General features: G+C 39.5%; 1 pseudogene; it reads left to right on the forward strand.

Moving 5' to 3' along the window:
• Positions 1-4,183: 4,183 nt before the first annotated feature.
• Positions 4,184-5,109, forward strand: LOC122709245 (annotated as a pseudogene).
• Positions 5,110-6,295: the final 1,186 nt, after the last annotated feature.

The following is a 6,295-nucleotide window of genomic DNA, read 5'->3' on the forward strand; positions in this document are numbered from 1 at the left end:
GTTGGCATTTTTAATCTTATAACTTAACACTTCTTTCCTAGTGAACTAGAAGCTGCCTGGGGCTTGACCATGGAGCTATGTCAGACATATTCATAGGTGAGATTATTTTTTGAAATTATATAATTTTAGATTCTCATACTTAAATGCATGTTGCAGGTCATATAATCACTGGTCATCCAAATTTACCTGAGATTTAAATCCTTCTTCAGTGCACAAAGCATCAAGTGAGGTATACTCAAATACAGTACTAACAATTTAGAGGTAAAAATATTTTTGGGTCTTTTATATTATAAATATATATTTAAATCCATTAGAAGAATAATATAATTAGTTACAATGAAATAACAGAGTTTCTATACAACTCAAACGTGCATCCAAAATTTCCCCACTTAATATTACAACTTCAGAAATTTTCAATGATAATGCACAATTTTAGATGCAGCTTTGCTAAAAACTACATATTATTCAAAGAAAGTGATTATATTTTAATTATTTTGTTCTTCACTTTTGAATATTCCACACTGTTTCTAATTTTCCATAGGTCTTAATAATTGTGTTGAACATATTTATACCTAGTGATCTTTCTCTTTTAAAAATATCTTACATTAGGGCTTATTCCTTGAAAAAGTATTGTGGAGTCAAAGAAAAGGTAAAAAGTAATTTATATTTCTTCATAGTTGTTATGTTTAATTCTTACTTTATTTACATTCTAGTCTATTTTAATCTGTTGTGAGATCTTACCTCAGAATGGGGATTGCAATGAAGCTGTTGCACTTTGATTTAAGATCTGTATAAAATTTTCATCTTAGATGATTAAAAATAAAGTTCTTTATTAATTTATCTTTGAAAGAGAAAGTTACATTTTGCCAAATACATTTTATTATATTTACTTCTCTTCTCTTTGACAAATGTACATCTCCAGTTCTCTCACTCTATTAGTAATGGAGTATCCTGTAACTGGATTTCCCAGGTGGCGCTAGAGGTAAAGAATCTGACTGTCATTGTGGGAGACACAGAGACCTGGGTTCAGTCCCTGGGTGGGGAAGATCCCCCGGAGGAGGGCATGGCAATCCACTCCAGTATTCTTGCCTGGAGAATCCCACGGACAGAAGAGCCTGGCAGGCTACAGTCCACGGGGTCTCAAAGTGTCAGACATGACTGAAGCAACTTAGCACCCACTCCTCCTGTAACTGGGAGTGATGGATACTGGACGCTATAAAAGATGGGAGAGAGCATGAGAAGGAGGGGAAGGTCACTCATATCACAGACGGATGTGCTGCTGCTGTTTGGTGATAGAAGTTCAGGCATTAATAACAGTTGATAACGACGCATTTATGACATTTTGTGATCAACATACACAACAACAACAACATAATATATGTAGTAAGTATCCAATAAATATTTCTTGAATGAATGAGCTTGTAGTAGGAACTAATAAGTAATGGATTTTGTATTATAAAGAAAGCTGAGGACCGAAGACTTGATGCTTTTGAACTGTGGTGTTGGAGAAGAGTCTTGAGAGTCCGTTGGACTGCAAGGAGATCCAACCAATCCAGCTTAAAGGAAATCAGTCCTGAGTATTCATTGGAAGGACTGATGCTGAAGCTGAAACTCCAATACTTTGACCCCCTGAGGCAAAGAACTGACTTATTGGAAGAGACCCTGATGCTGGGAAAGATTGAAGACAGGAGAAGGGGATGACAGAGGATGAGATGGCTGGATGGCATCACCAACTCACTGGACATGAGTTTGAGTAAATTCTGGGAGTGGAGATGGACAGGGAGGCCTGGTGTGCTGCAGTCTATGGGGTTGCAAAGAGTCGGACACGACTTAGTGACTGAATTAACTAAATGCTATTTGCTGTCGTTGGGGTACTATATATATATATATATATATATATATATATAGTGCATCAACAATATATATATATAATATATATATATAATATATATATATAATATATATATATAATATAGTGCACCGACGGAATTTTCTAGCCAACTGTTTCTGTTCTCCTCATTAATTTTTTTCTTATTTTTAGAACTTTGAAAATAAGGATTTTCTTTACTTGATCCTTGTGTTTTGAACACCTATGCAAGAATATTTTTTATCAAGTCTACTGAAACGGTAAATTCACAGAATATGACTATGTTAAATTGTATGTAGAACAGGAAATGGTAGCCCATTCCATTATTCTCGATTGGAAAATTCCATGGATGTAGGAGCCGGGCGGGGCTACAGTCCATGGGATTGTAAAGATTTGGACACGACTGAGCGTGCATGAGCGCGTGCATGCGCGCACGCACACAAAAACACACACACACGGAACATAATATTGAAGAATATAAATTACAAATTAGCACACTAATTATCTTGAAAGTAAAATGACTCATAAAACGAACTTTCCAAGAGGCAATTAAATATTTCCATAATTACTTTAGAGGGTGTGTCAGTTCAGCTCAGTTCAGTCGCTCAGTCGTGTCCACCCCATGGACTGCAGCACGCCAGGCCTCCCTGTCCATCACCAACTCCCAGAATTTACCCAAACTCTTGTCCATTGAGTTGGTGATGCCATCCAACCATCTAATTCTCTGCTGTCCCCTTCTTCTCCCACCTTCAGTCTTTCCCAGCATCAGGGTCTTTTCCAATGAGTCAGCTCTTTGCATCAAATGGCCAAAGTATTGGAGCTTCAACTTCAGCATCAGTGCTTCCAGTAAATATCAGGACTGATTTCCTTTAGGGTGGACTGGTTGGATCTCCTTGCAGTCCAAGGGACACTCAAGACTCTTCTCCAACACCACAATTCAAAAGTATCAATTTACCAGTGCTCAGCTTTCTTTATAATCCAACTCTCACATCTATACATGCCTATTGGAAAAACCATAGCTTTGACTAGACAGACCTTTGTTGTCAAAGTAATGTCTCAGCTTTTTAGTATGTTGTCTAGGTTGGTCATAGATTTTCTTCCAAGGAGCAAGCATCTTTTAATTTCATGGCTGCAGTCACCAACTGCATTGAGTTTGGAGCCCTCCAAACTTAAGTCTGTCACTGTTTCCCCAACTATTTGCCATGAAGTGATGGGACCAAATGCCATAATCTTAATTTTCTGAATGTTGAGTTTTAAACCAACTTCTTCACTCAGAAACTATTAAAATGGAGTGCAGCTTCCTTTTAAACATCTATTTAATTTTCTCAGAAAGTAGAGAGATTATAGGTGGGCAGAGCTGGAGGAGAAGATCACTTGAATTCATCTGAGATTATGGTTTGGGGAAGGAGGTATATGCTGATCCTTGGAGAAGGGCAATTCAGTGTCAAACACTCATCACCTAATAGGTTTCAGACACTGTGGATATTATGCCAGCCACAATGGTAGGGACAGTGATGAGACACATCTGAATAGCTAACGTGTTCTGGTAGGTTCCAGTGAGTTTTGTTACCAAGGACTTACGTACATTTCCCTAAACTCCCTGTTTATGACACACACTTGTTGTTCATGTTTTTTCTTCCCACAGATGTGAGATTTCAAATGCAAATTTTCATGCAAGAGGAAATAACTCTGACTTGTGTGTAGCTCTTCTCAGCTTATAAGACACATTTGGTGCACTGGGAAGACCCAGAAGGAATGGGTAGAGAGGGAGGTGGGAGGGGGGCTCGGGATGGGGAATGCATGTAAATCCATGGCTGATTCATGTCAATGTATGACAAAAACCACTACAATATTGTAAAGTAACTAGCCTCCAACTAATAATTAAAAAAAAAGACACATCTGAAAATTACAGTTGCTAGCCTCACAGACACAGAGGAATTCACGGAAGTATGGAGCACTTAGATGACTTTGTAGAGTCACATAGAGTTGAAACCGTAAGGAGAATCCAGATCTCATGGAGAGAGCCCAGTGCTTTATCAGTAAATTATAACATCAAATGTTGTCCTAGGTAAATTATAACATCAAATGTTACAGGTGACAAGCTCTGAGTGTTTGAAGAAACAGAAAGCATCATGGAAAAAAGTAAGAAAGGCTTGAAAGGAGAACTGGGGCAAATTACCAAGGATATGCGCCACAGTCACTGAGATAGCACTGTTTTTATTCTGAGACAGTCAGATCACAATGCCATCATGATTAACAAGTATCATTCTTTATTCTTTGTAGGTAATACAGGCTCAGGAAGGTATTACTTGCTGAATGGATGTCCTCAGGCCTCCCAACAATGTGACTGAATTTGTTCTCTTGGGACTCACACAGAATCCACACCTGCAAAAAATACTCTTTGTTGTCTTTTTGTTCATTTTCCTGTTTACTGTGTTGGCCAACCTGCTCATTGTCATCACCATCTCCCTCAGTCCCACACTTTCGGCTCCCATGTACTTCTTTCTCACTTACTTGGCCTTATTAGATGCCTCCTTCACCTCTGTGAGCACGCCCAAAATGATCATTGACCTGCTGTTTCAGAGAAGAACCATCTCCTGGGGTGGCTGCCAGACTCAGCTCTTTTTGGAGCACTTCCTGGGAGGACCAGCGATCACTGTCCTCATGGCCATGGCCTGTGACCGCTACGTGGCCATCTGCAAGCCTCTGCGCTACACGACCATCATGCGCCAGGCGCTCTGCCCGCTCCTGTGGTGATGGCCTGGATCGGGGGGATCCTGCACGGCACAGTCCAGATCCTTTTCTCAGTGGACTTGACCTTCTGTGGTCCCAGTGTCACTGACCACTTCACGTGTGATTTCTTCTCGCTGTTGGAACGTGCCCGCAGCGACACCTACAGGCTGGGAATGGTGGTGGCAGCCAACAGTGGGGGCATGTGTTTGCTTATTTTTGTCATCCTGGTCACCTCCTACAGAGCTATCTGGAACTCCTTGAAATCCCATGGCTCTGAAGGATGGCAAAAAGCCCTCTCTACATGTGGCTCCCACTTTATAGTAGTGGTTCTCTTTTTTGGTCCTTGTATATTCACCTACACACGTCCTGTGGCCATTTACCCTGTGGACAAGTGGGTGACTATGTTCTTTGCAATCCTCTGTCCCATGTTAAATCCTATCATTTACACAGTGAGAAACACAGAAGTGAAAAAAGCTATGAGCAATCTGTTGAAGAAGAGAGTCACTTAGGATATTCAGGATGCTAAGAAAGTGATTATTTATATACATAGGAAGGGTTACACCTGTTTTAGATTGTGAGAAAGAAAGTTAATAAATTTTGCAGATCGCTGATGAAAAAGAAAGGCCTATAAAATAATATTTGCTGAATATTTACTAACAGATTGGTGTTTATTTAGCATTTTGATAACTTTTAAATTGCTTTGTCAAGGCTTCAATATTCACATTCATAGTTTCAGAATACTTAATTGAAACAAAAACAATAAACTTCTAGTTCAATAATTGTAGAGTATATTAGTCTCCAGTGTTTTATTGCTGCTTTTCCAAATTCTCACATATGTTACATGTATAAAATTGATTTTTCCGTAGGATGTTCATGTTAGAATCCCTGTTATTTTCTTAGGCTATTATAAATCCAGTAAAAGAAAATTCTTGATAGATACACGGGAAAGGGACAGATGAGGGGAGAAAAACTCAATGTTGATTTTTTCTGTTAATTTATGAAATTCAACAAAATAAACACCCACAAAAGGAGGAAATACTAATTCACAATTTAATTCTCTTTTAGCACAAAAACTAAGCCAGAATTTTGAAATTACTCTTCATTTGCTCTTAAATATCTTTAAATATGTTTATGGCTCACAGTTTTTCTTGTATCTGAAGGAAATATTTTCTCTTTCTGTACCAAGGATTGAGCCATTTGAAACTGGGGTGGGGGTTCAGTTCAGTTCAGTTCAGTTCAGTCTCTCAGTCATGTCCAACTCTTTGTGACCCCAAGGACTGCAGCACGCCAGGCCTCCCTGTTCATCACCAACTCCTGGAGTTTACTCAAACTCATGTCCATTGAGTCAGTGATGCCATCCAACCATCTCATCCTCTGTCGTCCCCTTCTCCCATAGCTTTCAATCTTTCCCAGCATCAGGGTCTTTTCCAATGAGTCAGCTCTTTGCATCAGGTGGCCAAAGTATTGGAGTTTCAGCTTCAACATCAGTCCTTCCAATGAACACCCAGGACTGATTTCCTTTAGGATGGATTAGTTGGATCTCCTTGCAATCCAAGGGACTCTCAAGACCCTTATCCAGCACCACAGTTCAAAAGCCTTAATTCTTTGGCGCTTGGTTTTCTTTATAGTCCACTTCTCCCATCCATACATGACTACTGGAAGAAACACAGCCTTGACTAGGGAGACCTTTTTGGC

The sequence above is a fragment of the Cervus elaphus genome, chromosome 1 (assembly GCF_910594005.1).
Source record: "Cervus elaphus chromosome 1, mCerEla1.1, whole genome shotgun sequence".
Taxonomy (NCBI): domain Eukaryota; kingdom Metazoa; phylum Chordata; class Mammalia; order Artiodactyla; family Cervidae; genus Cervus; species Cervus elaphus.